The 27,653-nt window shown below is 41.1% G+C and overlaps 1 protein-coding gene across 3 annotated transcripts in view; it reads right to left on the bottom strand.

The window, feature by feature from the left end:
* The window catches only part of LOC101156257 (tetratricopeptide repeat protein 28), a 222,217-nt gene that overhangs the window by 89,622 nt on the left and 104,942 nt on the right, over window positions 1-27,653 (bottom strand). The window lies entirely within an intron of this gene.

The following is a 27,653-nucleotide window of genomic DNA, read 5'->3' as shown; positions in this document are numbered from 1 at the left end:
TAGTCAAGTCAAACAACAGCCAAGACGAAAGATGGAACTAGAATCAGCTCATTATTCATGATCCAAACAACTAAATCCCCCAAAGAGAAGGCAGGCAGCCTCTCTTCGCAGAATGTGGGCTTGTGTCATGGAAACACACAATTACAGGGACAAAACGAGGGACAGAGTTGTGGTGGGCAGACAAAACCTTTTTGCATTTGTGTTTGTTATTGCAGAGGTTAAGGTCAAATCACTTCTTTAGCTAGTAGGAAGTCACTCCACTCACAACCTCCAAAGTTGACACGAAGGCTAATTTGCTATTAGAATCTAAGAGGCCTTTTCATTAGTCTTCCCCAGTCTCTCTGTTAGCGCCACCAGTAAGTGGGGAAGGCGGGCAGGATTAGAGAAAATGAGACATGACATTGAATTTATAGAGACCAGTAATTAATTATTCTTCCATCTGAGCCCCCCCACTGACTACCAATCTCTCTTCAGACCTGGTGCCCCCCGAAACAGTTCCACCTCCTCTGGTGCGCTCTATTGAAAATGACGAGGACGCAGATTTAATTCAGAGCATTAACCTTCGTTCTAACGCTGTTATTATTTGAAGGGAGAGCAGGCTAGTGAACCCGTTCAATATTAATTGCATCCCACAGAGTTGGAGGTTTGGGTAAGATGCTATGCCTATAACGAAGAGACCCACAACATGTTTTGCCCAAGGGAACAAACGACATTTAAAAGCACTTTCCCCTTTTGATTAGATTTCCGATCACAATATGAGTCCGCTCCCCATTTCATTCCTTCAAGTGCCTCCGCTTTTTTTAAACGAACGGAAGAGAAACGAAGATGGAGGAAATACAGCTTGGTTCAAACAAAAACTGCCATCATCGTTAATTATTTCAACCTGCCCCACATTGGGTTGAGGATTTGGCAGAGGGTGCTTTAACATTGCTCAAAGACAAGTAGAAATGCATATATTAAAAAGGCCAAGGCGAAAATGACAGAATCGGTAGTCTTAAAGAAATCTCCCTTCCATTAATCTCCTTCAGCCGTCATATTTCATCATGTTGTTGCTCAAAGACAAATTCATATAATCTGAGTCTTTGTAGAATACAAGAAGTCAATTGAGCTCTTATTAGACAGAGGTTTAATATATCTGTGACAGGATTATAGTTAAGGACTACAGTGACGAGGATCCTGTAGGAAAACAGGACAAACTGAAAAACACACGAGTAAAAGTAAAAGCAACAGACTTTTTACCAGCAAGAAGGCTATTTATTGATAAAGAGTAAGATTTCAAGCCTACAAAGATTTTAACATCCCCCTTGATGTTACGTTCACACCGTTCCCTCAAGCAAAGATTTATAATAAAAAGTCTATGTGGACGCAGGTTCATGCGCGTTCAAAACTTTCGCATTCAGGTGTTACCATTAAAAACGTTTTTAACTATGTTTTTTGGGCTCTACATACAAAATGTGCAGCCACTGAATGGCGTAGAAGGTTTAACCAGTTGAACTTCACCAATCAGGGATTCAGATTAGACAGTGACGCATGGGTAGTGTCCTTTTCAAAACACGGAAGTGCCAACTGTTTGAAAAGCGATTCTAAAGGAGAAATTAATAATTACGGTTTGTGGCTGGCCGGAATTATACAACACCAAGTCTCTCATATATCGGAATAGAGCTGTGCCTGGAGCAAAATTTGAGAGATTTGCACCACTTCGCCATTTTGTACATGCGCTCGTATTGAGTAGTGTCAGTCCACCGTGAACACATGCTCAAGCATCCTCGTTTGACGCGGTATTGAATGCGCATCACACGCCTGGTGTGTCCATAGCATAACAGCGGTGAGTTTTTGGCTCTGGTACAACCAGCAAAATATCTGGCAAAGAGTTTGAGAGTAAAGGCAGAGGCAAAGGAAGAGAATTCTCCACAGATTAACTTTGCCTTGTAAACACACAGCTTTAACCCAAAAGTAAAAGCCACTCTTTTCAGATGAAAAGCATCTTCCTAAATGCGAAGCACAACAGAGAATCACCCTCAGCACCCTGAAAGTGCAATCTGACATCCACAAACCAAAGTTTTTCATGTTCCTGAATTTCTGAACCTTCTTGCTTCTTATATTTAAAGCAGAATTGTGCTGATACCACAGAAGAGTGGATTGGGCGGGAAGATTTGTCATTCTCACTCATGACTAGACTGAGAGTGTCAGCATGTGTGTGTTATTGTGTGTGTGTGTGTGTATAGAGAGATTGGGCGAGAGAGGCTACAAAATACTGAGAATAGGAGAGGGGATAAAAGCTTTTTTTCTTTCTCTAATTTTTTAAATATTTTATGAATGCTTGTTTGATGTACTTTTAAATATTCATGTTTTTTATGCTTGGGAGGAAGAGGGGAAATGATGCAAAAAAAATCGTCTTAACACACTACGCACTCTGTACGGGGGGGCTGTGCTTTCACACATACACAAATAGACTCATGCACGACACAGCTCGGGCTCTTTCCCTCTAACAAGGCACTTACAGTGAAACATGGACAGTTTTCCTCAGCTGACGGCTCTGTTGTTCACAATAAGGGTCACAGTCAGAAGAGCTCAATAGAAAGTTGACAAGATTAAGATTGTAAATTTGGCACAACACCAGCTGTTTGGGGGCCTTTTGCCATTATCAGATTATTGTCTCGGCTTATGTCCATGTCCCCCGTATAGGTCTCCTCTTCTGCCCATCATAACCCCGGGACGTCCTGAGCCCTGGGGAACGTGTCTGTTTTAGCACTTCCTCAAGATGCAGGCCTAACAAGCTTAAAGGAGGAATTCAATATTTCGACAAGCTGTGCTGTTACACAAAATGGTGGTGAACAATGAGCAACAGGAGAATGATTTGGCATGTTACAGTAAAGATTTAGAGCGTGCTGGCATTCGGGTTTCAGCTAAAAATGAGGATGCAATGTTTCTTGTACACCTGTTAAGAGATAACGAAGTCTAAATCCCTGCCAATTTCAAAGGGCTTTAATATGAATTTGTTTTTCCAGATTAAACTGTGAGTTGTACGGCATAATTCCGAAATGTGATTCTTCAACAGACAAACTGATCTATTTCCTTCTGTAGGAAACAGATCTTTGCTGCACACGTTTTTTCAGTGTTTTGTATCAAGGTCAGAGGAGCTGGAAGCATATTTTTCTTGAGTAGCTGAAGGATGTTGATGTCCGCCTAAACAAAGACATAACTCCTCGAGCACGATGCAGGCAACATGTCACTGGGCTCCAGAAGCTTAGCTTCGCCTGCCACACCGTGATTGGTGATCAGCAATAATAGAGATGCGCTCAAATATGAAAATCAATAGAAGCTGCACAAGCGCCAGTTCAGAAGCCGCCACGCCCTCTGATGCTGTGGTGCGTTCAGGATCTGCCTGCTAGAGATGGTTTCTGATCACCCACTGGGCGAGCAGTGCCAAAACACTGATTCTGAGCAGAGTCCCCACTGGTGACCAAAAAAAAGAAGCCAATCAGTGCTTCAAACAGGAACAGCAGGCTGCAGATGCACTCCAAAAACACACACACACACACACAGGAAAATAAATCAATATCTACTGCAGAAAACCATCCATCTGTCTCCAACAAACACATATTACTTGAAATCAGCTTTCCACTCAGACGAGCACCCTGGGATTACATTAACACTAATAGCATCACAGAAAAAAATTGCTGCCTTCTTTCTCCCCTGGTTTTGCTCTTTAACTGTTGCTGCTGTTACCTGAGTTTCCTTTCTGGACCTAAAATGTCACACGTCAACTAAGGTTTAGCACATGTGTCATCCCCTCAATTTTAAAAGACTCAGTTAATATACACAAAATGTCAATTGCTTCATTCAATATCCAGTGAAAAGTGTCCACCATTAAAATAGAGCAAGTGGACGAGCGGAACTTAAATAAATGCTGTTTTGGAACTTATGCATTATGCATACTGCATTTAAAAACTGGTAAGTTGAATTTAAAAGCCCATTTTATTCAACTTAATCAAGAATGAATTTCTGTCCGTTAAAGCTGAGCTCTAAGGTAACTGTTGTGGGGTGCTAGAGCACTGGGGGCTTTACATTTGTGGCCCCAGGTCAGACATAAACCTTTAGCCTCAGGGTCAGATGGAGAGAATCATGTTACAGCTGCCTGTCTATTACCATCTCCTCAATCTAATAAGACCTAACCATAAACCAGCAAACAGCTCTGACCCACATCGATCAATTGTGTGTGTGTGTATGTGTGTGTGTCTGTGCACATTTGCTGTGTCAGTTAAAAGAAGACAGCAATATTTCCTCGCATCGAGTGGAGCGCTTCTTTATTAATCTGGCCAATCAATGAAAAATGTTGCTTTTTCAGGTTTTTTTTGGTTGTTTTTTTTTGCGTTGCTGACTGCGCATACTCAGAGCTTTGTTGCAACAACCCTGAATAATGGGGCAGTGATTTCTTTGTTAGCGGCGTGAGTCACATCAAAGGTGCATGTTGAGCACTTGTGCAAGTCAAGGCGAGGCACCTCACAAACTGCAGGCAGCTACACACAGTAAAATATTTATGATCCATTGAAGTATCCCCACCTAAAGGGTGATTTACACCAGCGATTGCTGTTCTTTCCAAAGCTCTAAATGAGCCCATTAGATTAGATGGCTTTAATGAGAGCAAATTAAACTGATCATTCTTTGTGGAGCGGGCAATTAAAGGTTACATTTTAAATTATTCAGCGAGTGCCAATAATAAAATCCAGGTAAACTCCAGTTTGCAAGGAAGAGATTTGAGTGCAAGTCTCTCACAGTTGGATGAAATCGATTTAGTTGACTCACATCAAACTGCCAGGCAGCGCAGGACTTAAGAATGGAAAAGGTCATAGTCATGTATGTGAAATCAATGCTGACCACTCTGTGTTCACTGTGTCTCATATTATCTGACTGGGGGTGGGTTTAATGTTTTCTAAAAAAAAAAAAACAACTAAAAAAAACAATTACTCAAAGACAAAGAGAACCGTCAAGAAAAGAAGGTCATGGCTTATGGCGTGCATCTATTGTGGCAGACCAAGTGAAACAGGAGGAGAAACAAAACTGATATTGTTCATTTATCACAAACACATGAAACAGCACAATAAGTGCCATGCTGGGGGTGTGGGGTTTGGGGTCACTCCGTGACATGCTGTCACAGTGCACCGTTTGGCAGGAGGAATTCAATTTTCTTTCTGCTACGTTCACCGCAACAGAGCTTTTTCACAGAGGAAACCCAGCAATTGAAAGTGATAAACCAGCAGATAAAATCGCAATAAGTTCTTTGAGCTCATCCCCAACATGTTAATTCCAATGTTAGAGAGGCCACGTCAAACTCTCCCCGCTATGATTTATAGCTCCATTTGCCCCACAGACGCAGCTAGCATACCCGCACTTGCATTAGCATCTTAAGAGCGCTCCTGTGTGCGTTTGAGAGGGTCGAGGGCGCTAGACAGATTCTCATGCCCCTCTCTGCCAAATGTGTGGCTCTGCTTCAGGAACGCACCATCCCCTCGGCCACAGAAGCTGACTCTCAATTAAAGTTGGCATTAATTACTTAAAAGAGCTTTAATCAATCAAGGCCAGATGGAAAATCTGAAAAAGAAAGAGACCTCCAGGCTGCTTCCAACTAAACGATACCACAGGCGGCCATGATGGACTTTAGTAGATAATTCCCTAAAGGGTCCCAACACAAGCTTTCAAATCAATAGATTGTGTGGATTTCTAATCAATAAAAACTCATATAACGAAATAGGATTACCACTGGATTTTCTCATTCACAATTTACAAACTAACTTAGCACATACGCTCACCAGATACTTTATTCGGTACACCTTACTAGTACCGCGTTGGACCTGCTTTGGCCTTCAGAACTGCCTTAATCCTTTGTGGCATAAATTCAACAAGGTAGTGGAAACATTCCTCTGAGGGTTCTGTCCATATCCACACCATTACACCACTGTCAGCCTGAACCGGTAATACAAGGCAGGATGGATCCATGATTTTATGTTGTTGATGCCAAACTCTGACCCTAACGTCCAAATATTGCAGCAGAAATTTAGACTTATCAGACCAGGCAACAATTTTCCAATCTTCTTTTGTCCAAATTTGGTGAGCCTGTGTGAATTGTAGCCTCAGTTTCCTGTTCATAGCTGACAAGAGTGGCACCGGTGTGGTCTTCGACAGTTGTAGCCCATCTGGCTCAAGGCTGGACGTGTTGTGCCTTCAAAGATGCTCTTCTGCAGACCTTCGGTCGTAACCAGTGGTTATCTGAGTTACTGTTGCCTTTTTATCAGTTCAAACCAGTTTGGCCATTGTTCTCTGACCTCTGACATCAACAAGGCAGAACTAAGGTTCGCCGACTATTTCTTCTTTTTCAGTTCGCTCAATATTTCTTCTTTTTCAGACCATTCTCTCTAAAACCTAGATATGGTTGTGGAACAGATCATCTGGCACCAACCACCGTACTACCTTCAAAAGTCACTTCAATCACCTTTCCTCCCCATTCTGATGCTCAGTTTAAACTACAGTAGGTCATCTTGACAACGTCCACATGCCTAAATGAGTTGCTGCCATGTGATTGGCTGATTAGAAATTTGTGTTAACAAGCTGTTGGACAGGTGTGCCAAATAAAGTGGCCAGTGATTGTATTTTGGCCTTTCTTCTCACGTCCCAACTGCATATCCAGCCCCAAGCATTAGTGGGCCTGATGTGTTTAGCTCTGCACTGTTGACTAAAGAGGCTACCTGGCTCTGGTTCTGTGGTCTCCTGGCCTACAGCACGATGTCCTCCATTTCAATTTGCGCTCCCTTAATTAGCTTTGACTGTGAGCTCAAGCATGACAGAAAAATACTCTTCTATTAGTAAACACTGGCTGAAAGACATGTATTCTACATGAGAAACCAGGCATCTTCATTAATCACCAAGACAGGGGCTTGTTTCAGGCTGACCCCTTCCCCGCAACTCTTCAGACCACGACATCCGAGCATTGATTTTTCAGTGGGAGACAAGTAAAAAAAAAAAAAACAACCCAAACTGATGCTCATTTTAATTTGTCTCAATAAAATTGAAGCTTTCTCAACTTGAAAGTGGGTTTTGGACATTGTGTCATTGAAGAGCCCAAAGATTCAAGACGGTTCCTACTTAAGGCGTGACACACAGCAGGCTCCGCTCTTTGCCAGTGTCAGCACTTATGCTGAGGTTCATTAGAGTGCAGTGGCCCTAATGGAAAGTTGCTTCATCAAGTCAGAGTCAGCAGCACATGCTGCCTGACAGTGGGGCTTCTCTGGAGCTGTCCTGCAAACACTTCAAAAGATTCATAGTCAGCCATTATGGAGGGCTCTAATGAAAGCAGGGAAAGGGCCCCACTGCTTTTGACTCTGCTGGTAAGGAGTCATACATGACTGAGTAAAGGCAAAAAGAATCCCTGATAAGGCGCTCGAGGGTTGAGAGGACGGGGCGCAGAGGAGAGCGGGGCGCCAAACGACAGTTGTAATGCAGTCCAAAGGGTTAGTCGAACACAACGAGGAGGTGGACAAGCAGAATGAGGGAGCGTGCGAGGGAGACAAAGGTTAGCACATGAAAGAGCCAGAGATGCCTCTTGCTATTCCTTCCTCGTCTACTGTACACGTCTTCTGCCATCAGAGCTATAAGAGCTCTTCATTGTGAGTGACCTATTTCTCCTTCCCATCTGCTGGTGCAGTGGCAGCATCTGTGTGCCGTTGTTCTAACAGCAGCCTCACAACTCTGCCATGCTGGTGCACACAAAGATCTCCCATGCGATTATCAGATAAATGCACTATAGCTCACAACACATGCAGCACAGGTTTATATATAGACCTGCTAATTTGCCCTCGGTCACACTGTAATATAAACTCCACGCCGCACCAATTTCAGAGCGCGATGAGTCCCATGCGGACACTATCCTGCACTTATCAAATATATGACAACAACAGGCTCGTTTCTGGAATAAAGAAAACCACCAGAAGTGGAGGAAAGTGAGGTTATGAGTCAACCAGAATGGGTTTATTAATGATTAAGGAAGAGCACAGATCTTGGACATTTTTCCTGGGGAGAATTATTGCTCAATTTTAAATGCAGTTAAGCCGAGCGGCAACACCATGTCGCTTCAGCAGTAGGAAAAAAAAAAATGTGGAGGGCTTCTCAGTGCTGCTAATGTACAATTTGGCAACAAGTACTCACTACTTTAGTCTGAAATCCTGACAGCCAACTCCCATAGGAGGACTAATTGGCACTGCAGTTTTTGCCTCATCTTGCATAGATCTGAATAGTCCTTCTACACATCTGCAGTCTTTGTGTTAGTTCATTAAAAACAAAGTTCTTTGGCCATCCCTGTGCATCATTAATTGAGTCCGCCCGCTATTAACACAAGTCGCATTTCACTGCTGTGGTTATGCGTCTCCATGCCTGGAGTCTCCATGCAGTGCAGGTCTGAGAGCCTGTCCAGGCATGAGATGAACCTGTGAAACGTTCAAAACTTACATAAATAACAAATATAATCATAGAAAATACCCTTGCAACTCTTTCTCAGCATTAAAGTAATCTACTGCTTGTAATACAGTTACAGTCACAGACAAAGAGGGAGCCTCATAAAAACACTTGCTCTGAGCCATGAGTCACACAGAGGATGCCAACAATCAATGAGCTTTGGTGCACCCAGCTGGCTGCAGTAAGGGAATATATTAATTTTCTCATTTAGAAACAAACATATACTACAAATAGATTAACAGTGTTTGATCAGCTTGGCGGCAGCATGCCAATTAGTATGCATGGATGGAAGGATGCAGGATATTTTACTTCATGTGCTTCTCTAAACACATACAGGACATACCATAAATGACTGGGGTTAGAATGAGATCGTATTTCAGCCTGTTGCACAGGTACATAAAAACCGGGCAGCTCTTTTAGAGCTGCGTGTTACAAAGAAAAAACACTGCGAGTTTCTGAAGAGAAAGAATAGATGGACAAAAGGAGAAACGATAACAGAGGAAGGCGTGGTGGGTCTGCTCATTGCTTAAAACTGAAATCTTTGACAATTGCAATTGACAGGAGTCAGTGCAAAAACACAGAATATATTGATTCAGACAAGAAAGTCTGTGTTTGCTTTGTTAAAAGCAATTAATCACTGCAGCCACGGAGCAGAGCTGCATCAAGTGGCGCACAAATTCTGCTGAGTGTGGTTCTGCTTGGATCCGTATGTGACAGTGAGAGGACCTGCGTGTCCCTGCCTGCATTTCTGAGTGCTCTGACAGAGAAGTCAAAAAGCCATGGAACTGGCTGGAGCTAAAAAAATAAATAAATAAAAGTTAAAAAAGAAGATTTAAGAGTGAAAGAGTCTGATGAACTCCCGCAAGCTGTTTCTAGCAATACAGCCATCCATCGTAAGAGTCCGATTCACACCCCTACTGAGCAACCGTCTTCTTTTTTTGGTTCTTGATTTATAAACAACTCTACAGTCCTTCCAGAGTGCAAATTGCCCTTTTTTTCTTAAAAAGATAAATCCATCAGCAGTCTTGGTGTTAACAAATGAAGCATCGAATGTATTCCACCTGCTAGACAGACCTCAGCAGGCTTTAATTATGTGCCATTCAATTGCACATGTTTGTATATGAAGTAAACATTAGAAAAACTTGTTTTCAAAGTGCTGCATGCACACTCTAAATCCCTGTAGATAACACACATTGCCCTGGAGCTCGGAGTGCTGTAAAGCACACTCCGTACCCTCCACACTGCAGAGATAACAGCAGCGGGAGCCCGCTGCCACAAAGACACAACCCTGATCAATAACAGCACATACACAAACGCACAGAGGGGGCCAGTGATCTTGCTCTAGCTGGGGGTCTTAAGGGAATGGGTGTCACGGCACGATGGGAAAATTGGATGTGAAACTGTAAGAAGAGCTGAGAAAAAAAAACACACAGAGAGGAATGGGGTATGAGAAAAAAACACAAGGGGCCTCAAGAGCCATATTTTTATCCATAAGCTGGAGTTGGAGCTCATTGAGGAGTTGGCTGAGCGGCCTGAGGCCTGGACTGTAATAGAAACAGAAAGTGGGGAGCCTTTTGTCAGCTGCTGGCTGAGAAGAATACCAAATTTTCTTGTGCTAATGATCAACCCAAGTGAGGTGCAGGGAGAAGACACCCTTCTGCAAATTAAGATCAGGAGAAGAGGAAATTAAAATTAGCACAATGTCTCTACCTGCTGATCTGAGCTCACAGCACAGTGGATGCAAGCCTCAGAAGACTCAATTTAGCGAAAAACGCCAAACTTCACACTGCATTTCTAGTTTCTTCGTGATAATCTACAAGTTTGATGCATCGCAAGCAATTAAGGCTGGTGATAAATGGCAAAAAGACACAGGTCCCCTGCAGATGCTAAAGTGCATGAATTACATAGCAGGGTGCCCTGGGAGTGATGGTTCAAGCTGTACAGTCAACCCTGCAACCATCATTAACTGAGCTAAGAGACCCTGCTTGAGACCAGGGCCATAACTCAAAAACACATAAACACCCCCCGGACCTCCTCTGCGTATGTGTATGTTCGTCAGCTTCATAGGTCACACAGCCAAAGAGCTATCTTTAGAAAATATCCAAATATTGATCAGTTTAAAACCACCCACGGTTACTTAGTAACTGCACAGGAGGACAAGTTGCTTCCTTTTTACAAAAACATAGGTTTCTGCGATCTTTTCCCCTGGAAATGCGACATGTTTCCTGTTTTCTGACACCATTTGCCACATCATTTCTCATGTTCTGGTATTAAGAAAACATCCTGCACTAAGCCATCTCCCGGTGCTATTCTATGGATAAACTTCCTAATATCAGGCGGTGATGGCTCATTATGTCGGCCCATCATGCAGAGGCGTCTTTTTAAGTGTTTTCTCTCTTGGGTTAAAAAAGGAACGGGGAAAAAAAGTGCATTACTGGGCTTTTTTTTTACTTGCAGTGCCGCTAGATTAAGCATCCACTTCAAGAAACTGAAAGAAAAAGCTGCTTTTCTCCCCAGAGCATGCAGAGATGAACAGACCTTTGGAGTGTTCAGAGAGAATTTCATTCAACCTGAAGTGCTTCATGTTTCTCCTGGGGGAGTTTCCGCTCCTCTGTCAGGGGTCTGAGGCATAAACAACCCAAAGGAGAGGGCCAGGGAGCCTCTCATCTACTGTACAAACATGGTAAGCACAGACAGGATGGAGAGGCAGGCTGTTTACAAGGCTAAGAAAGCTGATAAATGACTGAGTGGCAGCAATCATGTCCGCTTTGGACATCAATTGCAATACAAAACTGATTAAAATAAAATAAAATAAAAGATCTTAATTAGAACTATAAAAATTAAAAAATTGGAAAGTCTCTTAAGTGTGTGTGAGGTCTGCCTGCATGGCCCTCCATCATGTGCCGTCTTATTAAAACGGTTGCTGGGAAAACCAGAGTAATTACTGAGTTTCTCACAACACCTTTTGGACTTTTGGGCCAAATTCAGTGAGCTGCTCCAAATGTCACACACCTTGGCTGGCAATTAAACGGCCCTCTCCCTCAGATGCTGTTTTAATGGGCTTCTTCCACTCAAAATAAACGCTGGAAGCCGTTCTCATTTCACAGTACCGAAAGAAAAAAAAAAAGAAGGGGATGATTATAAATCTGACAGCATTATTCATTTATTCTTTGCAGGCTTTCACAAGTTCTTAGGGTCAATTATAGCATGGAAATGATGTCTGATGAATTCTGTCTGTGATAATGAAAACAAGGTGGTGGGTGCAGCATAAACCCTAACTCCTGTTGTTAAAAGTGCAATATTTTCACTTTGCTTTTGTTTTACTGTGTTCCACAATTTGGGTCTCCGCTAAAACTTTAACATTTCTGTCAAAAAAAACATGAAAGAAATTCTACTTCATAAAACAACAAATGACTTAACACCAATTATGACTCCCCACAATTTTACCATTACTGAAGGGAGCAAAGACTAAATGAAATATTTTATGTTAGGGCAGTCCAGATTCCTGCTTCGCACGTCCAGCTTGACAACTGTACGGCAACATTAACTAGCAATTGCCAACAACTTGTCAAAACAAAAGGCCAGAGGACGCACCCAAAGTGCGACACCATTCTCATTTCAATTGGCTCATCCGCCGTGTCACATCCAACCTTTATCAAACCAGCTCACCCCAGTGTCACAGTGCAATACATAAAGACCAATTAACAAGCTGGTTTTATGCATGAGTGTCACAGTGGCAGCTGCCTTACTCTCTCCTTCTTACACGGCTACAATGGGTGCTCAGTGTTTGTGTCACCTCTTAATTGCATTTTCCCCCAATGGTATAGGTAAGGCTTTGTACAAACGCCCTGAAGAAGAAAAAGAAGGTCAGGCTGCCAATTTGGAGCTGGCAGGTTGAGAGAAGAGGCAGCACTTAGCTTCACTTGAGATGAGAAGAGGGAGCTGCTCATCTGCAGAGACCGGGACAAACAAAAGAGCTTAGCGAGGGGGAAAGGCAGGTGAAACCTCCTGCCATCTTAGCTGTCAGAAGATTGTCGAGGGGTGACACTGCAACAGCAGAGTTTACAGCACATCTACCAACAAGAGGATGAAAGGAGAAGGATGGGACTTTTATATTCCACAACACTGACAACACACATCTGTTCACTTTGAAAGAGGAAGTGTCCAAACTTTTGACTTGTATCATGCAGTTCAAGGAAAAGCTCCCACGTTGCTTTAGATATGAAGGCTATAAGAAAATACTCTAACATGTAGTTCTGTATAAATTCTAGTAAAAGAAATGTAAATTTTGGAACGTTTTGTATTATTTTTTGTACAATACATTCCCATAAATATTTTGGAATAAAAAATGTGAAGGCAAACATTATACTTAAATTTACAAATTATAAAATACTCCAGACAGCTTTTAGTCCAAAAGTGAGAATCAATATGACTGAATGGAGGTTCAGCTAAATTTGTAATTTATTCTTCTTTTTTTTTTTTAAATAATTACTGCATGTCCCACAATGGATACTCGCATGAACCAAGAAATATCCATCAATTCTCTTTTCTTTTCCTTAACAGTAAGTTTAAAAAACAGAAAAGCACATGGTTGAATGAAAACCATTTAGCAGCAACTTCAAAAAGCACCTCTTCTCAAAAAAATAATAAAAAAACTAAGGTACAGATCGCAGATACAGCATTTGGTCTTCTGGGGGCAGTGTTGCCTGAAAAGAACACAGACCAGGAAGAAATAAAAAAGCACGAAGAAGAATGTTGCCTAGTCTTGCTAGTTCTCCCACTCATGTAGTATTAATTTTTTGCACATCCTCGCTAAAACACATTTATAATTTCCCCATTAAAATGAAAAACTATTTTTGAAATACATATCATTAAAATAATAATCTTCATTAATTGAACTGGACTGATCTGAACGGAACAGAATTACATTTCATAAGAAAATATCTAATGGTTCTCAGTCATTCAGGTTTTTCATAGCAGGTTGTTGTTCTTCTCGACCATTGAGTTGCCCTGAGTTGCCCATTTCCCAGTTCATCTGTTAAGCTTTTTCAGCTCTAATCGCTGCGGGAGAATTCAGGATTGTTTACCTGTTGAACACTTCAGAGGTGTGGCAAAAAGTCAAAAAACCTGAATGTCATGTGAGCTGATGCCAATGTCACCAATATACTGTTTATCAGACTGGTCAGCTTTAGAAGTCAAAATTAACCTTTGAAGTCCACTTGCACTGAAATATTGCTGTCTTTTTTTCCATTATCAAAATGCATGGTGCTTACGACGTATTCTCTCCTGGGTTGACCTCCACCTTTTCATAGATGAAATAGTCTGTCCCTCCTTTTTTAAAGAAGTTTGGTTTATTAAGCAATTGAAGTTCAAATGATGCTAATGTGCATTTTTTTTTTGGTTAAAAATCTGTTTTGGTGAACATATATTGAAAGGGGAAAAATAGCCCTTACTTTGACCAGGCTCTTGTAGAAGCCAGATTTTGCTCTGCAGAGCCCCCACTTTGCATTCCAGTGTGTCTGGGTCACAGTGTCAGTCTGTCTTTCACACCTGCTGTCTGTCTGTCCCAATCCAAAACACCAGTGAAGCAAGTCAAGAGGATGTGGCAGCTCCGGTCAAGAGTTCATCATGGATCAACAACTGGGTTCCTCCCAAGGGGAGGCCATCTTTGTTTATGGAGAGGGGATCTTTCTTTTGTAGGCACTCACCCGTGAAGGGCTGGCCTTATTAATGCACATATATCTAAAATACACAGGAAGGAGTTGCAAATGATATATTACTATTCTATCTAAAGAGTATTCATATTTATTTATCTGCCATTAACAAAATGAAAGTAGATTAAACACAACCACTGCTCACTTCAGTAGAGACCCATTTGACCAAGATAACAACTTCTTCAACTGATGCATATGAATACACACAGACAGTTTCCAAACAACAGATGCCACCACACTCTTTTTTCCGCCTTTTTTAGCAGCCTGCCAGTCATGAACCAACATTCAGTCAATCTAGACAAACAGAAGTAAGTCGTCTCTAACACCCAGTCAATTAAAGGCAAACATCTACAAAAGGCCTTCAAACAAACCTCACTTAGAAAGGCTCAATCAAAGGACTGCAGGGTAACCTTGTCTCAGAGCAGTTGTGGATACAGTTATCGTTGACTAGTTTTTCTGAAGCAGTGCAGATCAAAATCCTCCCTATGCCCTTGACCCAAGTCCTCCCATGGCCCTAGACAACTAACGACAGTGAATCCTTCGAAACACTCGTGTTCAACTGAGCTGACTAATCAAGAGACATTTAAACATCACACTGCATGTTAGAAGAGTGCTTCAGTACTGATACAGAGGGGCCCGAAGCTTAGCTCTTGCTCATGTTTTTCAATACAAAACCACTGACATTAATAAAAAGAAGTTTGAAGAAAACAATGTGAAAGACCGGTGGGAGGAAATGGTCAAAGCGATAAACGGGCGAAAGATTTCTATGCACTCCAAGGACCTGCAAAGACATCTGAGGTAATATCCACAAAGATATAAACGTTATTACCACAAAACGAATAAGCATATTTTCCTGCCTCTGTCTCTTTGGGTCTGCCTCTTCTTGTGCAGCATTTCATTTATAATGGGAGTAAATCCCTTTCAAACAGGCTTATTTTGATGCCAACTCCTCTTGGTCTCTGAGGAACAATTACAGCTGCTCTGTCAAATACTTTGGTGCTCCAAAGGCCACCCTCACTACCCGAGGGACCTTCTTAGATCTCTTCAAAGTTGATGCACACCCAACCTCTTCAATCCAAACAAACAGACCCCAGAAATGACCCAAATAAGCCAGGGAGATAGCTTTCTAGTGAACAGTGGGTCCCCACCTTTGTCTCTCAGCTTCTTTACTTCAACCTAAAATCCTTCAACCCACACAGATTAAAAAAACAAAACAAAAACAAAACAACTTTTTTATTTGACCTGCCTTGAGATTTACTACCGATAGACCTCCACACCGTCAGTAGCTCACTGAGATCTGAAGTTTGATAGTGATGGCATTGAGTTTCATGCCAGCAGGTCAGAGGGAACTGCAAGTTGGAGAACACTTATCAACAATTTATGTTTTTTGGAATTATTATTATTAATTTTTTTTAGTACCTGCTGCTAAGATTTAATGTATCAGCTTCTAAAGTTGTTTAAACTCAAAGGGGCTGTTTATGTGTCTTGAATGGATGGTAAACGAGAAGAAATGTTTGGCGCTCAATTAAAAACTAAATTTACTGAAGCATCTCTGGCAAGGTAGTTCACCCCAACATTAGGTGATGCAAGAAAAATAAATGTATTTACAAACTGGGTTAAAAAAAAATTCTTGATTAGATATTATGCTGATGATACCATTTTTAAGTGTGAAGTTTTGTTGTTATATATATATATATATATATATATATATATATATATATATATATATATATATATATATATATATATATATATATATCAGGAACATCAGGAACATGAGAAACTGGAGAAATACCAGGAAAGTGAAGGTGACAGTGGTGCCGTGCCTGTGGTAATTGGAGCACTCGGGGCAGTAACCCCCAAGCTGGAGGAGTGGCTACAACAGATCCCTGGAAAGACCTCAGACCTCTTAGTTCAGAAAAGCGCAGTGCTAGGAACAGCTAAGATACTGCGCAGGACCCTCAAGCTCCCAGGCCTCTGGTAGACGACCCGAGCTTGTGTGAGAAACCACCCGCGGAAGGGTGAGAGGGACGTTTTTTTTTATATAAAAATGTGGGCGGCCGTGGTGCAGCGGTAGGGCGGTCGACTCATGATCGTAAGATTGCAGGTTCGATTCCCGCCTTGCACGCCCATGTGCCGAAGTGTCCTTGGGCAAGACACTGAACCCTACCTTGCGTCTGGTGGGAGGTTGGCGCCAGTGTTTGGCAGCGGAGCCACCATCAGTGTGTGAATGTGTGTGTGAATGTGTGTGTGCATGGGTGAATGGGACTGTGACTGTAAAGCGCTTTGGGCCTTCGCAAGAAGGTAGAAAGCGCTATATAAGTATACGCCATTTACCATTTACCATATATATATATATATATATATATAGCCCCACTTAAATCAACCACAACTTGTATCCACTTTCAGTTACTGGTGACTGATACATAAAGACACAAAAGTGCTAAAACGCCACTTGAATGTCACATTTCCCTTCCCAACACTGAAGTCGAATTCATGGATCTTCAGATACCTTACTTATGAGTTAGTGTGACAATCCTACCTGACAACGTGCATATTTTGCAGAGCGGTATCGTCCTACTTGCCTTTGAAGCGCTGCAAGATTGGCGCTAATTATAAAGGTTGATGAGAGAGCACGGTGAATAATGTAAGTGTCAGCAGCAGGAGGAAGGGACTCAAAACTCCTCACAACTGCTTTGAGTCGCGCTTTGGTGATCAAAGGCAGACAGAAAGAAGTGCAAAAAAAGTATGGAGTAGTTATAATAATGTATATAATTAAAGTTTTTTTTAAAGCTTTATGAGCACAAAAATGTGAAGCATCAATGCCATCCACAGTATTAACTTTAAGATCCTTATAAACAGCTATTATGTCTTCCCACCTTTAATTAATACCACCTATATCTGCGATAAAACTCGTGCTGGTTTGCAGCGCCTTCCAACCGTGAAACCAGGGTTCGACTCCGGGCTGCTCCCTATTCCCTTCTCTACTTCTGTGCCGGTCCCAAGCCCGGTTGCTTTGAGAGGGTTGCGTCAGGAAGGGCATCCGGCGTAAAACATTGCCAAATTTACCATGCGACTCGTTCGCTGTGGCGACCCCTGATGGGAAAGGCCGAAAGGGAAACAACAATATCACACATGGCAAGTTTTCCTCATATTGCGCAGCCCTAGTATCAGGGTTTATATACAAATAATCTTCATCAGAGGTTCATAGAGAGCCTTGCAGCTATGTTGTATTTCTGTGCTGCACGCAGGCCACAGCAGCAAATGCAGTGTGACACAGCCCTCTCCGTCTCTCAGTGATGGACAACTTATGTCTATTTTCTGTTTCTGGAATTATTTAGGAGAATATATAGGCTAAGAATAGATTTATTAAGTGTGCATGTGGGGGGTGAGTAAATGGAGCCCCCTGTGCTGCGTGTTTCCATCAGATTGAGCGGGTGCAAGCGCAGCAACATTATTCTCCCCTGCTCTGCATAGCGCTGCGCTAGGCTGTGTCCTCCTGCTGTATTAGCGTGATGTATGACCCAAACGCCGTGCCGCACCACACTGCACTGCACACACGCCTAACACACTGCTCCAAATGCCCTCTGCAGCTTTTTCATTTCACTTGTCAAACTGTTATTCGTCTCTTGGTCGCTCCCTACCCTCACTCTTCCTTATCTTTTCACCCACCCCAACATCTCTCTACCTTATTGTATCTATCACTTTGCTTTGTCTTTATGAGGGTCACAGCAGCGCTGTGTTTTCTGGAGAATGCTACTTTGCATTGAACTTATTGCAAATGCATGACTACTGTTCACCAGTTTCCTTCACTTTGAGAGGGTGGTGACTTTTCTATAAGTGGTAGTAACTTCTATGACAACCAATCATACAAAATAAAATTATCTGAATAACATATCCTGCTTTTCAGTGCAGTCCTTAATATAATCCAAGCTTGCTGAGTGAAGAAGGGAACAAGGCGTAAAGGTTAGAAATGTAATTGAAAAAAGACAATTACCATCATTTACTTTGTCCGACTCTCTCAACGGTTTTTAGACCAAAAGGATGGATTTGTGAAAAGGAAAAAAAAACAGTGTCAAAACAATTACCACCAACCACTGCTTCCTTCATTATCTGTGGTGCCGGATTCAGAAATACTTAATTAGCCGGCTGCTTGTGCTCCATGGCTGTCGGCCTCTATTGTTCTGGGTGTCTATCTATGTTTCATCATAACACAAAAAGATGAGAAAGTCTCCTGCTTTTAATCCTGAATTCCCTTTATGTCTTTCAGTATGAGAGAAACATGCTTTATATTATAAATTACCTCAAAGGGCAGTGCTGGCATAATTACCCAGTATCTGAAAAGTATAATCACTTGTTCGCCTCTCGAATAGAAATGAAAGAATAGCAACAGTAATTTGTTTCAAATCACAGCGTACTCGGAGCAGTCGGTTCTTGTTGAGCCTCTGTAATAATATGTTTTGTCTGTTACAGCAGGTGCTTCAAACATCAAGTGAACATCTCTCCTCAGGGCTCCTAAAACTTGAACCGCTGAGCCAAAGCCAGAGCGTGGCTGCACCTTCAAACACAATGCCTAGGCAACCAACTCAACGTTCTTAATCACACTACATTCAGCTCGTTTGGCCCTGAAGCAGTTATCAAGCCATTACATCCTTATTAACAGAGTGTGGGGGTGGAACCACACCTGAGTGCTTCAGAAATGGGCAGAGCGCCCAGCTGATTCCTCAGCAAAGAGGGACACCGTGGAGGAGGGAGGTATTTAAAGACGAGGGGGCTAAATTTCATTAATCCATAAACTGATTTAGCACATCTGATAATGTGGTGGTAACACATGCCCACAGGGACTGCTGTGATTATATCAGTTATGGTTCATAGCAATATAAGATAAGGTTAAGCTTGAGGCTCAGGCGCAGGAAGGAGCTTAATTGAGTTAGCATTAGATTAATGCCATGCAATGATTTCTTCTAAGGTACATAAAGTGTGGCGTGTAACTTGAAGACATGACTGTTGGCTCTGGTTTCTCACACATGCGAGAAGCTCACATGGTTCTTGTGTGTAATGACTGCTTTTACTTTCCATCGCAACCTCTCATTCTGTAAGAAAGTTTCAAAAATGTACTTTAAATTGGTTTATTTCTCCATTTTAACATATGTTTGTGTTTTTTGCTAACTCGCTGCTGGTTTTGCATTTTGTTCTCAACAAAAATGAAGAAAAAAAATGTGAAAAGAATTACAAAAAACTTAAGGAAGAAAACTGAAAAACAATAGTTTGATTACATTACGCAATCAATCTAATCAACAGAGCTAAATTCCGTGCCAACAGTCCTCCCCACAACAATTTCTAATGAACTACTGCCGCTCGCAGAAAACAACACAGGTATTTTGATTTGTATAGAAAATGGCATAATCGTACTTAAAAGTCAACTGGGAATGCTTTTTAAAATACTTCAAAAATACTTCAAAAGATGATCAGAGTAGGACTTTAAGCATCCTCAGCTACATACAAATGCAAAAGTTTAGATCCGTCATGTTGGTGATTCCTGCCCGGGATAAATAATAACTGAAACACATTCTGTTGGAATATCAACTTGAAGAACGTAGACATGTTACAGAACATTAGCACAATTCTTAAGGCTCTACATGTTAACCTCTAGGACAATGTTGTGATAGTGTCTTTAAGAAACAAACATGCTCATAACCTTATAGACTTCTATCAATTCTAACCTTTATAAGTGATGACTTTAAGAGTATGATACCTGCAACTTTCTACAAAAGAGTTTCTACAAAAATCTTGAATGTTTTTCCCTTCAAACAGAGATAAAGGTAAATAATGACAGACACATAAACCCAAATGTCATCTTTGAAAGAAAGAATAAAAAAACACACACTATCTAAAGCCAAAAGCAAAGGCCGGGTTATACTAGTGCAAAAGCCTTATTACATCTGCTTCTCCCTAGATCAGTTTAGCCTGTGGCTGAGAAGAGGAAAGAAATCACAAGACATAATCCACAGTTGTAAGCAGACATTAACGCATAGGAGCAGCTTTTAACCAAAGAGCAGATTGTAAAGCACTTCGCCATGGCGGAAATAAGACATTTATCAGTTTTTCTGCATCTGAGAGATAAATTTATCTACTTAAAATGAAAACCATTGTTTAGAAGGGAAAGCCTTAGGCTAAGAAATGTATCTCTTGAAGAATTTTAGTACAAAGTCATAAAACAGAAGTAGCTGAATCTCACAGCCTTTTAATTTCACACAACCTAAAGCTGTGCTGCATTAGCTGTGCCTGAAAAGTGGGAGGTTAGAGGAAAACGTCTTACAAAGGCTCGCAAAAGAAATTACTTTACATTAAAACATTTTTAAGAAAGCCACATGTTTGCCAAACTTTAATGTGAGCCAAAAATCTGAGATTTTCATAGAATCACCACTTTGCAATGAAGCAAAGAGTTACATTATGATTATACAGCAAATTGAATGGATGTAGTCCCAGAGCTAAGGAAACCATCAGGAAAAATCTATGTACCTTTGAATAAAGGATGCAATTTTAGGGATGTAGTCCACAGACATGTAAGGGCAATATTATGACTAATGTCATCAAATAAATTCTCAATAACAAAATGAAAACAGGAGTGGGTACATCAACAATGGTATTCTCTACCCACCCAAATGTGATAGGTAGGTGGTTCAAAATAAAGTTAGAGAGATCACAGAGGGGCCACCAATCTCCAAGAAAAAGATTAAAAGTTGTCAATAACTTCATTAAAGGAATAAACATCAAGATACTTTTGAGGAACTGCATTGCTGCTTGGTTTGTATCAAATTTGATAACAGAAATGGGGCTTAGTCTAATTATGGCAGGGGTGCCCAAACTTTTCTGGCATGCAAGCTACAGTGGGGCAAAAAGTATTTAATCAGCCACCTATTGTGCAAGTTCTACCACTTAAAACGATGAGAGAGGCCTGTAATCAAAAGTATACCTCAACTATGAGAGACACAATGAGAAAAGAAATCAGAAAAATAACATTGTCTGATTTTTAAAGAATTTATTTGTAAATGATTTATTATTATTATTTGATCAATAAAAAAGGTGGTCAACTCAGTACTTTGTTAAAAACCCTTTGTTAGCAATGACAGCAGTCAGACGTTTTCTAATGCAGATCTCCTTCAGGGCAGTGATGTTTTGGGGATTTTTTGTTGTTGTATTTATATTTTTACATTTATTTAAACCACCAAATGACACATGGCTGTGTCTGCTGCTCACCGCTTCCCCAGCGGTTAAATGTGGAGAAGACATTTACTAGTGGGACTTTAAATAAAGTATATGAGTGTTGCTTTTGTGTACTTCTTTCTTTACTAGTGACTTTGTTATTTTATTAATGCCTTTATTATAAAACTAAATGTTTGTGGTGCTGTTTTTTGTTACCTTGTAGTACCTTTTTATAAAATTCTGCACTAGTTACTGTTTCCTTATTATTATTTTAGTATACCATTATTAAAATACATGTTCTATTTTTAATTCATGTTCAAATTGTTGTAATTAACAAACATTTTGATTTGCCTGAAGTCTCTGTCCTGTGTTTTATATACACCTAATTAAAAACAAAGTGTATTTCCAAAATTATTCTATAATCAAACTTTTTTTTAATTTTTTTTTAAAGTATTGTATCTATAAACAATAGGGCCCTGTATTTACTTGGTATCGATACCCAAATTCCCAGACTCGCCCACCCCAACAGTAAGAGTACACAAATCTTTGTCAGAAGAAAGCTTTGGCTACGTTCACACTGCAGGCTGAAACCACCCAATTCCGATTTTTTTTGCCCCTATGCGACCTGTATCTGATCTTTTCATGACAGTCTGAACAACACAGATCCGATCTTTTCAAATGCGACCCAGGCCACTTGGGTCCTGAATCCGAAATGTATCCGATATTTTGGAATGCGACCACCGTCTGAACGGCCAGGCCACATGTATCCGACCCGTACGTGATACGCTACAAAACGTTGTAATTCTGCGTTGAAATAGGCGGGAACGAGAACATAAACAACAACCATGGCGGACGATGCTGCTGAGACCAGTCAGTGGAAGGGAAGCAAGGTCACCGATTGGATTAATATTTGGAGTGACAGCTCTATTCAGGCCAAACTCTAGGGCTCTTATCGCCCTGCAGTGTGAACGTAGCCTTTTTCGTGTGTATTAATATTATTGTTGTATTCATCTATAACTCGAACACATAAACTGTTTTATTTATCTTTGATGGCCCGCGATCTACCCACAAGTCCTTTACAATCGATCAACGTAATGAGAAACCCTGTATTATAGCTTAGAAAGAATTGCACTGATCCTTATAGAAATACAGAGACATATATATGACAAACACAAGAACAATGAACCACCTGCAGAAATTAGTTAATACTTTTGTGTATTAATGTAGCTGAAATCTAACGCCCGCACATGCGGGCAGTGATTGCGTGTGATCTATTACCCACAGCTCAAAAGAATATCTGCATCTATTTACCAATACAAGTACTTTGTTGTTAAACCCCAGGAGGTCACAACTCCTCCACGGCGTCAGTTTTAATTCCTTATCAAGGTAAACGCTGTGTAAAAGTCACGCACACACACAGGCACGGGATGATAGGAGCTGGTTTGAGTTTGCCAGACAGATCAAAAACAGTTGAGAGAAGTTTCTTCAGTTTCTACCCACACGTAATTCGTGAGGCTTCATGGTTCAAAGAGCAGCACAACCAGATGTCAGAGAGGCGCAGCCTGGACGGCAGGAGACTTAAAAAAAACAAGGCGAGCATTACATCAACAGCTACAGGATGGGTATATGCTCTAGAGCACACGTGTTTACCTGTCTGTGTAGCTGTAATATTGGAAAACAAGGGGAATTCCGCTTTGTCTTCTGCTTGGTGGACGGTATTGTTGTCTTGAAGTATTCTTCTTATCTCCTCGACAAGTAAAACTACCTACTCGAGAAGTGAGCTGCAGTCTTTGACCTAAAAATACTAACTGTAAATGATTAACATACAATTATTAGCAAAAGAATGAAAGAAAAATACATTTTTGAGTTTGGGATGCAGTTCCACTTCCCACAATCCTTTGAGCTTTTATCTCAGACACCCGTGTCATTAAGCACTCTTTGTCTTAGGCTTGATTGATGTTCCTCCTCCCAACACAGCCGTGCGTCACTAATCATTTCATACAAGACTACAAGCAAAAGTGTGAAAATCGACTAACCATTAAGAAATCGTTTATTGCCAGCTGACAAAAATGAACTGGCTGACATTGACTGGTTCTTTCATTTAGGTTCACAATCCGTTACACATGAGGCAGAGGAGTCCTGAAATACTTTCCTTCTTTGAATTTCAGAGTAGTGTCTTTGCCGTGGCTCAATGTGTACACTTTTAGGGTCCATGTTAGCAGCTCGCTGCAAATAAATGCATTTTGCCACACATATTTCCTCGTTCGGCCGACTGCCATGACGTGGACTTTCCAACACTAAGACAGGGCCCTTGCTCTCTGCCAGAGTGGCTGAATGTGTGTGTGAGAACGATAAGCTCAGACCAGTGGAATCCTAGGGAAGGTTATGAGGCATTTTGTGAGTAATCTGACCCAGAGGCCAAGCTTCGGCCGAGCAGAGCTGTAAAGGACAATGAGCCAGAGCAGAGCCGAAACTCATACACAGCAGCTTCCCCCAAATGACTTTAGACACGCTTCGTTGCGCAGAAACCGATTATTGCTGTTTATCCTCTTTTCTTTCTGAATTTTTACATTTGTGCTGGAGTCTTTGGCCTGATAATGGACGCTCTCCACACTCCTCCTTCCCAGCTCTTTTGCAGCCTATACATCCTGTACTTTAAAAAAAAAAAATCAATTGCTACAGAAGTGAGATGGGAGTGTAATAGTGAATGCATTCTGTTTCCCTTTCTAATCTTCTACCTCAACATGTCTGACAAATTGTGGTGCTTCTGCCAAATCTAATGTAGCCCCCCCTCCTTCCTGCCACATAGTGTGAATATACGCACACACAAAGCAACCCCAAGACACACGCAGGCGCGAAAGTAGACAGGGAGTGGAAAGAGATGCAAATAATCACAGCAAGATCACAGCCAAATATGCATGAAAATGCCACGTTACAGGAAAGAGTGTTCTTCTCACCCAGAGGGAAAGACCATGTCAGTTATCTGTTCGCTCTGTGTCCCTGACACCCGGGTTCCTCCTCCTCAGACTCATTCAAACAGACCAGAATTATTAGTGTTTTCATATTGAAAGATAACAGCAGTGCACAATGAATTCAGGGCTTAAACACTCCAGCCCCGCTTCCTCTGTGTCACGGTTAAGTCCTCCTTACCTCTCCCCGTAACGTTTTCTTGGCTTATCACTTGCACTCACGAATTGCCTCCCCGTTTCAGGAAACCTTCATTCCACCACCACGGGTAATTTATGCAGCGATTTATCCCACCACATCTTGTGACCACCTGTCACGAGGAGATAGCATTCTTGGTACTATCAGGCCAATGCAATTACAAGACCATGGGGTCTCCAGTCCGGTCAGCGTCTTCAAGCAAAGCAGACTCTTGCCATGTGCAACAGCTCTGGCCTAGCTGTTGCTAACGCTGCTCTTTTACTGTACGTCTGTAGCAAACAAAACTGGACAAAAGTGCCTTAAGTGCCTTAAAAAAGGTACAGCAGAATGGAGAAGAACCCTGAGGAAATCGGTGCATGAGTAAAGGCTTCCCATTTCGCTGGAGACACAGAGGAAGCAAAGTGTCACCATCTTTCTAATAGCAGCCAGTTTAATTGAAAATCCACTTCTGTATTTGAGAGCAAACAATCCAGATTAAAGAAGCTGAACAACTATTCCCTGGCCCAGTAGCAAAGAAAAGAGATTTGGGGAAAGATGAATGAAAAAGAAAGCCGAGAGGAGGAGTATGTTAAAAACAGCCACAGATATGGATGGAGTATGAGGGAATTACAGATTGGATAGAGATAAAGAGGTAAAGCAATGTAAGTAAAGGAGATAGTAAAGAGGGGAGTTAAAAGACCAAAGAAAAAAAAGGAGGGGAAGAGGAGCACAGTGAAATCCAAGCTCAGCACTCTTCCTTGGGCTCAATTTCCCGGACATGATTAGTTTTGAGTGATGTCAAGTAAAAAATGCAGTAAAAGTAAGTAAAGGTTTTTTCCTGCTCTCCATCCTTAAAAGGGTTTGTTATTTTTTTTTTTTACTTTTCCTACAACAAAGGTTAAAAACTAGTGTAATCTCATCTACCTTAGCGAAAAAAGAAAGCAGGAATTTTTACCCACCGCATAACATAAACCTCTTAACAGGTGCTCTCAAGCCAAAAACAGGAATGAATTTTTTTATTCAGCTTCTTTTCAAACTTTGAAAGCATGTTGCTGCTGGCGGAACCTTTTTCTTGTGAATCCATTATTCGGGAGAAAAGATTCCCTCAGAGAAGCTTGGTTTTTATGGATGCTGAAAGGCAATGACCACACTTTTGCTTCCAATCTAAATTCCTCTGTATTTTATAAGTTGTAGTCCAATAGGTTACAAACACATTTATCCAATAAAGCCTGTTTACATAACCAACAAAATCTTATAAATGGGGATGATTTAATTTTGGAAATCTGACCATTAGAAAATATTGTTCCTAGCCTGCGGTGTATACTTATAAAGCGCTTTTCTACCTTCCTTGGAGGCTCAAGGCCCTTTACAGTCACACAAACACATTCACACACTAATGGCGGCTCCTCTGCCCAGCAGCTGCACCAACCTATAAGCACCAGGAGCAACATGAGGTTCAGTGTCTTACCAAAGGACACTTCGACACAAAGCGGGAACCAAGACTGCGATCTACCAATCAAAGGTTGACTGCTCTGCCTCTGCACCACGGCCACCGCTCTCTAATCACATTCATTTTGGAAAACTTGCATGCATAGACACAACTTTCACACACACAACTGTCACAAACCTTTCCCAGGGTCTATTCTTGGAAAACATGGCACTGACGGTTGTAGCAATGTATTATTGACGGTTGCAGCAGTTGTGGGAACTAATAAATCTCCATTATATATATATATATATATATATATATATATATATATATATATATATATATATATATATATATATATATATATATAATAAGGCATTCTTGCACGCATTCTTGCTGTTGTCGGTTTGTACTCCTACAGGAGGAAGCAGCGGTTGCCTTGGATACGCCGGACTACCAAAGAACTAATGTACTGCGTGCAGGACTTCTTTGTACTGCAGCTTGCTTACACATATGCAGATGTAAAACTACAAAATAAATTGGATAAACATGCATGCATACTAGTTAGGCTTTTCAGTAAATAAAAAAATGCTTGTATTATTGGATAAAATACACCAGATTAATCTGTCAGTGTGGACACCTAAAGAATCTAATAACTAAAGAAATCTGATCTAAAAATGGGATCTACATAGAAGCGGATTCACTCTCTAAGGATTGCATATAGAACTGGAAAAAAGGACAAAGCTCTTACAGCAAAGCCTTTAGTTACTAACGAACAAACAAATATGACACAGCATTTGGCTGAGTCATAGATCAAGCTGATCTAGATGTTGCCTTGGATGTATTGATTTTCCTTTAATTAAAAGTGGCAGGATGATTATTTTGATGAAATACAGTAAAAGGGTTTATGACTGTCACAAGCATCACTGTGGAAAAATCTGCAAACACTTCCTGCAGCACAAACTGAGAAAAAAACAGATGCTTAATTCACAAAGTGAGCATCATCTTATGAAAATTCCCATGTTTACAGTGTACATTAAGCTTTGTGTACCCCATTTACAGTACAGGGACATTAGAGGGGCCTGGCTGCAGACAAGACATCATCGGCCGGAAGTGGTATTTATGCAATTTACCCTAACCCTAGTCCTAACCCTAACCCCAAAGTTTTGAGGATTGTAGGAAAACTATTTTTAAAGCTTAAAACGGGGAAAAAACTGTTAGGGTCACCAGTTAAAGTTAAGGTTTTTTTAAGGGATTGGGGGGACTTCCGGTTCTGGACGACGACTTCTGAATTCTGGTTGTTGATGTTTGCAGCCAGATTAAAACAGAATCCATACTGATTGATGGAACAGTCACTAACCACAAGTGTAAAACACATTATACCATTAAGGTAAACAAAGGAAATGGCGAAATCCTTCTAGATCTTCAACTTGCAATTTTTAATCAAAAGCAGTTCATAGAGAACTTCATAGAACGAGTTTCCAACGTGAAACAGTTACATCCACGCTATACCTCAATACACAATTTAAACTTGCAATGTAAAAAGTTGAATGCGGAGTTGTAAAGTACGCTGCCTCTGTACTCAGAAGCAGTGGAGATGCTTTCTCCGGAGTGACTTCTTCAATTGGCAGTCTAATAGATTGGTCTGGGCTTGG

The sequence above is a fragment of the Oryzias latipes genome, chromosome 9 (assembly GCF_053564925.1).
Source record: "Oryzias latipes strain Hd-rR chromosome 9, Olatipes_Hd-rR_3.1".
In the NCBI taxonomy this organism is placed as follows: Eukaryota; Metazoa; Chordata; class Actinopteri; order Beloniformes; family Adrianichthyidae; genus Oryzias; species Oryzias latipes.
Note: the sequence above shows the minus strand (reverse complement) of the source record. Positions and strands in the feature narration are given on the sequence as shown.